This window comes from Hemitrygon akajei, chromosome 3, assembly GCF_048418815.1.
Source record: "Hemitrygon akajei chromosome 3, sHemAka1.3, whole genome shotgun sequence".
Taxonomy (NCBI): Eukaryota; Metazoa; Chordata; class Chondrichthyes; order Myliobatiformes; family Dasyatidae; genus Hemitrygon; species Hemitrygon akajei.
This window is the reverse complement of record NC_133126.1, coordinates 48,079,390-48,090,592: the sequence shown is the minus strand read 5'-3', so window position 1 is coordinate 48,090,592 and position 11,203 is coordinate 48,079,390.

The window sequence follows — 11,203 nt, the reverse complement described above, 5'->3', positions numbered from 1 at the left end:
ACTGGAGCGTAGCAAATTTGTACCTTTGTTCAACAAAGGAAATGGGGAGAGTCCAGGTTATTACTGGCCAGGGAGCCTTAAGTCAATAGTAGGGATGCTGTTGGAAAGAATACTGAGGAAATGGATTTAAGTGAATTTAGCAAGGCATAGCCTGCTTAGGGACAGTCAGCATGGCTTTGTGCAGGGTGGGTCATGTCTTATAAACTTGGTTGTGTTTTTGAGGAGATGACTATGGCACTTGATGAGGGTAAGGCGATGGATAGTATCTGCTTTAGTAAGGCTCTTGAAAAAGGCTGCTCTTTCTAGCTTGATTCAGAAGGAAAAGATGCATGGGATCCAGGGTAAATTGCAAATCTGGATTTGAAACTGGTTTACCATGGAAGACCCTAAGTAGGAATGGAGGGTTGTTATTTGGTTTGGAGATCCATGGCCAGTGGTGTTCTGAAAGCTTTGCTACTGGGACCTTGTGATATGATTTTGATGAAAATGTAGATGGGCGGATTTGCAGGTTTGAAGATGACACTAATATTGATGGAGTTGTGGACAATGTAAAGGGCTTTCAAAACATAATGAGATAAAGATCAATTACAGATGAAGTTCAGTCTGGGCAAGTATGAGGTGTTGCACTTTGGGAGATCAAGTGGAAGGAGAAGGTATACAGTTAATGGTAGACCCCTTAATAGCATTGGGGTACAGAGGGATCTTGCAATCAAGGTCCATAGTTCACTGAAAGTGGCTACACAAATGGATAAGGTAGTAAAGAAGGTGTATGGCGTTCTTGCCTCCATGGGTAATAAGAGTAAGGTTGAGAGTGAGTAAGGAAGTCATGGTGTAGCCATATAAAACTTTGGTCAGACCACTGCACGTGCATTGTGTGCAATTCAGGGCGCCTCATTATCGGAAAGATAAGGAGACTGGAGAGAGTGCAGAAATGATTGACCAGGACGTTGATTGGATTTGAGCTATAAGGGAAGGATGGACAAACTTGAGTTGTTCTCCCTAGAGCAACGGAAGTTGAGGGGAGACATGATAGAGGTCTTCAAAATTATGAGATGCATAAATACAGTAGACAGTCAGAGTTTTGTCCACAGGGTAGAAATATCAAACACCAGAAGACATATTTTAAAGATTGTGGGGAAGGGGAGATTAAAGGCAAAGTGTGGGGCAAATTTTTAATGCTTAAGGTGGTAGGTACCTGAAATACAGTAGGTTACCAGGTGTAGGAGAGGAATCAGATAGATTCAGGCAGGCACGTGAATTTGAAGGGTATGGAGTGATATGGATGATACGCAGGAGGAAGACAATTAATATAAATTAGCATCAAGATCAGCATAATATTGTGGGCCAAATGGTGTGTCTAGTGCTGTACTTTTTTATGTTCTTTGTCAAGGTGAGACCACTTCTTGTCCACTAAATAGTAATACCATGGAACTACTCCAAAGGAACAGTGGAATTTTACCGCAATTCAAGCAAATATTTATCCTACTATCAACCTGATGATTTAAGTTAATGTATACAATTATTATTTGTTGACTTTATGAGCATACTGGTGTGCTGTGTTTTTTTTATTATAAAAGTGACTTTAGAAGTACTTGATTGGCTGTGGATATGAAAGGATCTGTATCAATGCATACGGCTTTAATATCTTTAAAATATTTAAAAATCCTTGATTAAATGGAGTAAAAATAAATAATTAGACTGTTTGTTAAGAGTCAGATCAGTAAAAAGTCCTTTTATTTTCTCATATGTTTTTCGGTCAGGCAATCTAAATATTTAGGAACTGTTTATAGTAAAAAAACAATTCCATCTTCTGACCTTGGTTTAAAGTAGGGGATCCACATAAAAATACAAATGGACTGCTGCTAATCTGGTTCTAACCAGTAATGTAGAAAAGGTATCAGAGAAGCTGCTGATAACTTGTTTTAGGAGCTCGTTTGAAGGGCAAAGCAGATAAGTCATTCTGGTTGAAACAGATGGAAGTATTGTTGAGCTCTGGATAGGAATGCCCGTGTTAATGTCACTATACAGTTGTGTTTACTGTCATCCTTTTTGAACTGCAAGTGGAGAGGCAATACTCTAAAACCAGAATTTTATTTATTCCTTCAATGGAGATCCATTTCTAACATCTGTACATTAACTCCAAAGTCAAGTAGATCGTCTCTTGCTAATACATTCATAAATAGAATCTAGTTACAAATTGAAATATAGGTATATTTTAAATTTGGTTTAACCTTAATAAATCTATATAAATGGGAGCACACTGTTTTATTTCATGTCCTTGTTAAGATGAATAATTATTTAATGCTGATTATTTTTGTAAATTAGTTTGAAGGTGGAGGAGAGGCAAGTTGAACAAAACAAATTTTCATCAACTTAGATTTGACTCATGAAAGGTTAATGTCATACAAAAAATTATTGGAGAGATGTCAGTACTATGGATCTATGTCTGGATGTTCCTCTGGTTTTGTTACTGAAAGCTAAAGCTTCATCAGTAGCAGCTCCACTTTCCATAGTAGCTTCCCATATTAACCCAGGAGATGCCACACCCTGAGCTATTATCCCTTTCCTTCCCATCGAGCAGAGACCAAATACTCCTTCCAGGTGAAGCATTGATTAACTTTTTCCACTTTGGTGACTGTCCTCCAGAAATCCCAGATCAGCCTGACTGTCAATTGAATTTGCAATCCACTACCTTTCCAAGAACCCTACACAAGTAGAACCATCTAATCTGACCTTGGAACTCAGCATTAAACTCAGTAATTTACCAAAAAAAAAATACCTTTTGCAGTTTTATTTGTATCTAAGCAGAGTTTACTGGAAATTTTTAGCACACTTTAGTTAATATTAACAACACCTTGACTATTCTGTATTTCACAGTTCCACCATATTTTCCCCTTCCTGGTCTTCAATCATTTACTACATTCCAGACATGTGATTTGCATTTAATAAACCTTTGCCAACATTTGAATGATGTAGTTTCTCTTGGTCTCCACCTTTGATCTCCACAATCTGAAATGTTCTTGCTATGCAAAGTAGTTCCAGGATCTGCTGTTTCTAATTCTGTTGTAAATCTGAAATAAATCCAATAATTTTTTTTTAAAATGCTGGGAACACCCAGTAGATTAGGCAGTATCTGTGAAAAGAGAACTCATTTCAACTACAAAGTCTTCTCAGCCTGAAACATTAACCCTGTTTCTCTTTTCATAGCTGCCACAGGTACGGTACATGTCCTGCTGAATGTTTCTAACACTTTCTGTTTTAGTTTCTGATTTGCAGCATCTGTAGTGTTTAGATTTTCTTTTAGTACTGTGCTGTGTGAATGGAAGAAGGAGAACGCTGAACTACCTACCAAGAGAAATGACATTTCTGATTTGCTACTTCTAAAGTGTAAAGCACACAAAATGCTGGAGGAACTCCGCAGCATTGATGGAAATTAATAAGCGGTCAATGTTGCAGGCTGAGACTCTCCATCAGGTCACTTTAATTTCAAAGTGTTCCACTTTTCTGGCTATTTTGCACATAGAACTGTGCTGGTTGAAAAGCCTTGCAATAATGGAATTGCTGGTGGATGGGAACCAGAGTACCAGAACAGACAGTGGAGAGATTGTGAAGACAGATTATGTTAAGACCTCAGACAATGTCAGGAATCAAAAGGTTGAGCATGGTGCGACTAGTGTCCTGAACAGCATATACTTCAAGATGTTTCGTAGGATAAGCAGATGAGCTCAGGGCATGGATCAACACATGGAATTATGATATTGTAGCCATTGGTGAGACTTGGCTGTAGGACTGGAAGCTCAGTGTTCCAGGGTTCTGTTGTTTTAGATGTGATAGAGTGGGAAGGATTGAAGGGATAACCACATTAATATGGCTGTATTACAGGCCACTCACCAGTCTAAGGGGTTTAGAAGAACAAATTTTCAGAGAGATTGCAGACTGTTGCAAGAAACATTAGGTTGTTATAGTAGGTGATTTTGAATTTCCATATATTGACTGGTAAAAGGACTAGATGAGATAGAGTTTGTCAAATGTGTTGAAGAAAGTTTCCTTAATCAGTACGTAGAAGACCCAAGGAAAGAGTGTGGGATAGTTGAGCTGCTATTCGGGAATGAGACAGGTCAGGTGACAGAAGTTTGTGTCGAGGAACACTTTGCATCTATTGATCAGAATTTCATTAGTTTCAAAGTAAGTATGGAAAAAGATAGGTCTGCTGTGCAGATTGAGATTCTAAATTGGAGGAATGGCAATTTTGATGGCATCAAAAAGGATCTGGAAAGTGTGGATTGGACAGGCAGTTTTCTGGCAAAAGTGGGAGGCCTTCAAAAGTGAAATTTTGAGAGTACAATGCTTATATGAGCCTATCAGAATAAAAGGGAAAGATGACAGGTTTAGGGACCCTTGGTTTTCAAGCGATATTGAGGCCCTGGTTAAGGACAAAAAAAAGGAGGTGCATAGCAGGTATAGGCAAGTAGGAACAAATGAGGTTTTTTGAGTATAAGAAATGCAAGAGAACACTTAAGAAAGAATTCAGGGCTAAAAGAATGCATGAATTTGCATTAGCAAATGAGGTGAAGGAGAATCCTAAGACATTCACTGGTATGTTAAGGGCAAAATGATTGCAAGAGACAAAATTGGTCCTTTGGTAGATCAGAATAGGAATCAATGTGTGGAGCCAAAAGAATTGGGAGAGATCCTAAGTAATTGATTTGCATTTGTATTTACTCAGAGATGGCCACTGAGTCTATAGAAGTGAGGTCATAGACCCTATACAGATTACAGAGGAGGAGGGTTTGCTATTTTGAGGCAAATTAGGGTGGATAAATCCCCTGGGCCAGACAAGGTGTTCCCTCAGATCCTGTGGGAGGCAAGTGCAGAAATTGCCAGGGCCCTAGCAGAAATATTTAAATCATCCTTAGTGACAGGTGAGGGACCAGAGGGTTGGAGGATAGCTGTTTAAAAAAGGCTCTAAAAATAAACCAGGAAATTATAGGCCGGTGAACCTGACATCAGTCGTGGGAAAGTGGGAAAGTTATTGGAAGGTATTCTAAGGGACCGGATATATGGATAGACATGGACTCATTGAGGATAGTCAGCACAGCTTCGTGCATGGTGAATTGTGTCTAACCAATCATATAGAGTTTTTCGAGGAAGTTACTGAGAAAGTTGATAAAGCAGTGGATGTTGTTCACATGGACCTTAGCAAGGCATTTGGTGAGGAACCGCATGGTCAAAATGGTTCAGTCACTCAGCATTCAAAATGAGGTAGTAAATTGGTTTAAACATTGGCTTTACAGGAGAAGCCAAAGAGGGGTGTTAGATGGTTGCCTCTCTGACTGGAGGTCTATGACTAGTGGAGTGCCACAGGGATCAGTGTTGGGTCCATTGTTGTTTGTCATCTGTTTCAATGATCTGGATGATAATGTGGTTAACTGGATCAGCAAGTTTGCAGATGTCACCAAGAATAGGGGTGCAGTGGACAGTGAAGAAGATTATCATGGCTTGCAGTGAAATCTGGACCAGCTGGAGAAATGGCAGATGGAATTTAATGCAGACGAGTGCCAGGTGTTGCAGTTTGATGGGATCAAATAAGGTAAGTCTTACACAGTGAATGGCCACACTGAGGAGTGTGGTGGAACAAAGGGATCTGGGAATACAGGTCCATAATTTGTTGAAAATGGCGTCACAGGTAGATAGTGTGGTCAAGAAAGCTTTTGGCACATTGGCCTTCATAAATCAAAGTATTGAGCACAGTAGATGGGATGTTGTGTTGAAGTTGTATAAGACACTGGTGAGGCCTAATTTGGAGTATTGTGTGCAGTTTTGGTCACCCACCTACAGGAAAGATGTAAATAAGGTTGAAAGAGTACAGAGAAAATTTTCAAGGATGTTGCCTGGTCTGGAGGACTTAAGTTATGTGGAAAGATTGAATAGGTTAGGACTTTATTTCTTGGAACATAGAAGATTGAGAGGAGATTTTATGGAGGTATACAAAATTATGAGGGATATAAATAAGGTAACTGCAAGCAGGCTTTTTCCACTGAGGTTGGGTAGGACTACAACCAGAGGGCATGGGTTAAGGGTGAAGGGTGAAAAGTTTAAGGGGAACATGAGGGGAAACTTCTTCATTCAGAGGGTCATGAGAGGGTGGAATTGGCTGCCAGTATAAGTGGTGTATGCAAGCTCAATTTCAACGTTTGAGATGTTCGAATAGGTACATGGATGGTAGGGGTATGGAGGTCTATGGTCTTGGTGCAAGTCGATAGGGCTAGGCAGTTTAAATGGTTTCGGCATGGACTAGATCAGCTGAAGACCCGTTTCTGTGCTGTACTTTTCCATAACTCTATGGCTCTATAAATAAGCCAGGAACATGCTGTTGTGAGCAATGTAATATGATCCAGGCCAATTAACTGGATTCTGGAAAGCTGCAGATACAGATTCTTCCTGTAGGTGGCAAACTATTAGTCTCATGGTGCTGAAGATGATTGCTCACAAAGTTTTGTTGAAATGCTGTACTTCTACATTTTGCTACCCAAATTGACTTTGTAATATTGTGTGCTAAGTTCTTATGTACTTTTTTGCAAAACACAACCATAAATTAATGCTCTTTTTGATTTGTTGTGTAAAGAAACCACACTTGCATTACAGTAATTCTTTAACCATTAATATCAGTACACATAATGTGCTAAAGAAGCTGAGCAGGTCAGGCAGCATCTATAGATGGGAATTAATAGCCAATGTTTTGTGATGAGACCCTTCGTAAGGATATTACTGACAATACTGCCAAATTTACATATTAAATGAAAGTATACGAGGATTTTTCTCAATTGTTGAATCACTTTCCTAGGTAATTGCTAACATCACTGTTGATAACTAATCCAAAAACTAATAACTTTCCCAGGTGCATATAATTTACAAAAAAATTAAAGCCTCTTATAAATTTTAGTGTTCTAACTTATGAACTATTTCTGTGGTACAAAAAAAGGAGTTGCTTTATCATTGCGATTTAGGAAAATGTGCAGTTGTAACACCATAGAAGTCAACGCTTCTAAGCTGCAAACTTGTTACTGAGATCCTGGGATCTGGAATTTTAATCCATTTGTGACATTCTTTAAATTTCTCAATGGATACATTTCAGCTCAGCTCTATGCGCTGAATGAGGAAATTAGCAGAAGAAATGCAGATGAAGTAGCAGCAGATGTGGCTGTGAATTTGTGTCGTCAAACCTGGTTGGAAGAGTAGAAATAATTTTCATGGATTCTCGCTCATGGATGTTGTTCAGTGAGCCATGCTGAGTGTAATACACACAATATTGAAGCAGCTGCCTGCTTGCTCTCTTAATCAGCCTTGCATATGGTGCATTTTGACTACTTGAATGAGTTGCTGGGGTTGCCTGAGGATCATTTCCCCTGTGTGACTGACCTCTGGGGTTCTTATAGAAGAAATTATTGAAGATACAAGTAGGAAATATGAGCTTACATGATCCCTTAAGTCTAAACTTCATGTCCAGATAATTGCCATTCATTTTTATTGATTAAACATTTGTCTGTTTTCATATTAAACTATGTCAGAGGGAAGACGGATCTTAATTTCTGAAAATTTGCCATCTTTAAATTTTCATAATTATTATGTCATTTTTATTAAATTATCATTTTAAACTTTCTCCTTTGTTGACTTATAATAGTTTGCTTTAATATATTTGAATGCTGAAAACAGGAATGTTCAGTACTTTTGATGGCTTTGACAGCTGGTTAATTGTCAAAATAGTTTTGAGCTGTTTTGTGAGCAGGACCAGTTCTGTGCCCACAGAGCCCATATTGACGATTGGTAGAAAACAGAACAGGTTTTCAGAAAGCAAGGCAATGCCACACAGGAGTACAATTTACAAGGGTAAATCAAAGGAAATAGCATTCTACTTCATAAAAATATCCATTTCTCTTGATTGAACTGCTGTACCTGCGGTAACCACTGCTGAGGATGGAACCTTTAAGTATGTAGTAGTAACAAAGTTGCAGTTTTTCCTGTTTGACAAAAATCTTCCAGTGAAAGATACAGTAGATGTCGATTTGTCCCTTCCGTCCTTTCAGTAATTCCTATTTTAACTGCACTTTTTCAGTTGCGTTGTATCTAATCATGAAGGTTCTATAAGTACTTTATATTTTCTGCTTGTGATCGATTCCCCCGCACACCACTTAATTCTTTAGAGATCACTTGTTGCTTCGTCAAATATGAAACATTCTCCTTCAGCTTTGTTGAAGAATTGACTACTTTAAACTGCTTGTAACTGTGTCAGCGGTATTGCTGTATGTGATTACTGACTGGAAATTCATCTGTAAGTAAAGAGCTGGTGTAAATAAAGAGCTGGTGTGAAGTTAATAGAAATATAAAATCATTTTATCAGGTTCAGTGATTTATTGAGAAATTTTAACTTTTGTGTTTGATATTGAAAAAATGCATAATGGAACAGCTTATAACCAACAAGCATGGTCCTCCCAGCATATTTAACCACCTTTCTACAGAGCTCTATCTATTTTGCTATGTAGAAATATATCCTGTAAGTTCATAAATACCAAAACATATTAAAATACTGTACATAACATTTTGTCACCTCCAGTATATTGTTGTCATTAGATATTTCTATCTCTGACAAGATTTTGAACTAGATAGCTTAATTTTCACTTTTAATTCAATGTACAACTAATTATTTATTTCCTATCTGACATAAAGAACATAGAACAATACAACACAGTACAGATCCCATGACTTTCTGGATGAGCCTAGCATGGGGAATCCTTGTCAAACGCCTTAGTAAAATCCACACACACCAGATTACCTTTATCAATTAGTAAAATCCCACACAAACCTCATCCACCAGATTACCTTTATCAATTAGTAAAATCCCACACACATCTCATCCACCAGATTACCTTTATCAATTAGTAAAATCCCACACACACCTCATCCACCAGATTACCTTTATCAATTAGTAAAATCCCACACACCTTATCCACCAGATTACCTTTATCAATTTGCTTTGTCATCTCCTTGAAAAACTCAGTTAGGCTTGTGAGTGTTATGTCTTGTAACTCCAGAAACGAATCGAAAGATAAATACAGGAGCTGGGATACTTATCTACTAAGACTTTTTCCTCATTTTTAGTTAGGCACTCACATATGATATGGTGGTGTGCTATTCATGTACTTCTTACATATAACGCATAATGAATTACAGAAACAAAGAATGCTGAATCAAACTATATTTTTAAAATATTACTCAAATATTAAATACACAGCAACCTCCCTGCTTAGCTATTGGCTTTGAAACAATCTCGTGTTCTGGGTCCTCTGCTGTGGTGCTTGTAGCAGTTTACGCTGGGACAACAGGAAGCGGTTCTGCCAGCTCTGGACAACTTTCTTCTCTACATTTAACTCTGTTCTCCTCAACTGATGGATGTGTCATCTCCAGATGACATCAATTGAAATCTCTACTGTGTAGGAGAGTGGTCCAGTTCTAAGCCAAACCTTTCTAAGTATCCACCTGATCATGCCTGTAGTCCCTTACCAGGAATGCTTATCCAGGAGTGAAACATAAAATCTCCTTGTTTGAGGAGCCCTCAATTTGACTCGGCTGCTTGTCCCGCATAAACCTTCTAAGATTGGGTTTGAGGAGATCCAAGGAACAACCCAGGAACACCATAGCTGGTAAGTTGTTGGTTGTGGAATGTGCTAAATTGTGATATTTAAAGAGGAAATTGGCAAGCTTCTGATTCAGTATCAGTGCAGTGTGTTCTGACATCACTCACAGTGTGTTCTTTTGATTCTAGACAAATTTTTATGCTAAGCTATTTGTAGCTGGGTAGTAAGTTGCAGATGTAATAAGTCTTGTCCATTAATTTTCAGGACTGACTGAAATTGTTTCACAACGAACTGTGGTCTATTGTCATTGATTAAGTGTTCTGGAACACCGGTCCTTGAGAAGAGATTCATCAACACTGTGTGAGCTTGTAGTGGAGGTTATTGGAAACACTTCTGGCCACTTTGTACTGCAACCACTACTGCAAAGAAATTTGTGCCCATGAATGGACCAGCAACGTTCACATGAATCCTCTGCCAGGGCAATGCAGGCTATTCCCAGAGATGGAGATTTTTGTCGTTTCCCTTTGGATCGTTTCTGCTGTAATAGGGAGACTTTTGGTTTGCATTAGGAAGAATATGTCAAGAGGAGTGTCTCTTTTGTAAATTTTTCCTTTTCCAAGGGTAAATGGGACAATCCCTCAGCATATCTGTGATTAGTCATCCTCTTGAATTTGATCATGTAATTGTGTCCTTCAAAAATCAGAGCCCGTCTCTGCATTCGAGCTGCTGCTGTTAGTGGAACACTTTCTGTAGATTGAAAATGGACACCAGTGGTTGATAATCAGTAACGAGGGTAAACCCTCTCCCATACAGGTACTGGTTGAAAAGTTTACACCCCAAACCAGACACAAGGCATCTCTCTCAATCTGTGCATAGTTTTTCTCTGCAGTGGTAAGAGAACATGATACAAAGCCTATGGGGCATTTACTTACATCACTCATAACATGTGAGATGACTGCACCTATACAATAAGGCAAGGTGTCACAGGCAACTCCCTGGATGATGTGGATCATAATGTGTGAGTACAGTGTCTGACATCACCATTTCCTATACCTTTTGAAAAGCCACCTCATACTGTTATGTCCATTGCCATTTCTTCCCAATCCGCAGTAATAATGGAGCACAGTGGCCAGGTTTGGCAGGAAACTATTATAGTAATTGACAAATCCTAAAGAGGACCATAACTGTGACACATCCTTCAGCTTTGAGGAGTCCACCTCTGGTGGAAATTTCTCTGCACATTGTGTAATGCTTGTGTGTCAATGGTGTGAAAGAATTCACACTTTTTTGAATCTTTTTAACACTGTCTTGAGATTTTGGAGATGCTCCTTGTCTTCCTCAAAAGTAACAATGATGTCATCTGAGTAACACTGAGTAATCGGGCAGCCTTGCAGCACCTGGCCCATGGCTTTCTGTCAGAGTGCAGGTACAGATGCTACTCCAAAAATAAGCCTATAATAGTAATAAAGCCCTTTGTGAGTGTTTGTCGTGAGAAACACTTTGGACTCTTCTTCCATGTCCATTCATAGGTAGGTTCAGCTAACTCCATTTTGCTGAACTGTTTCCCTCCA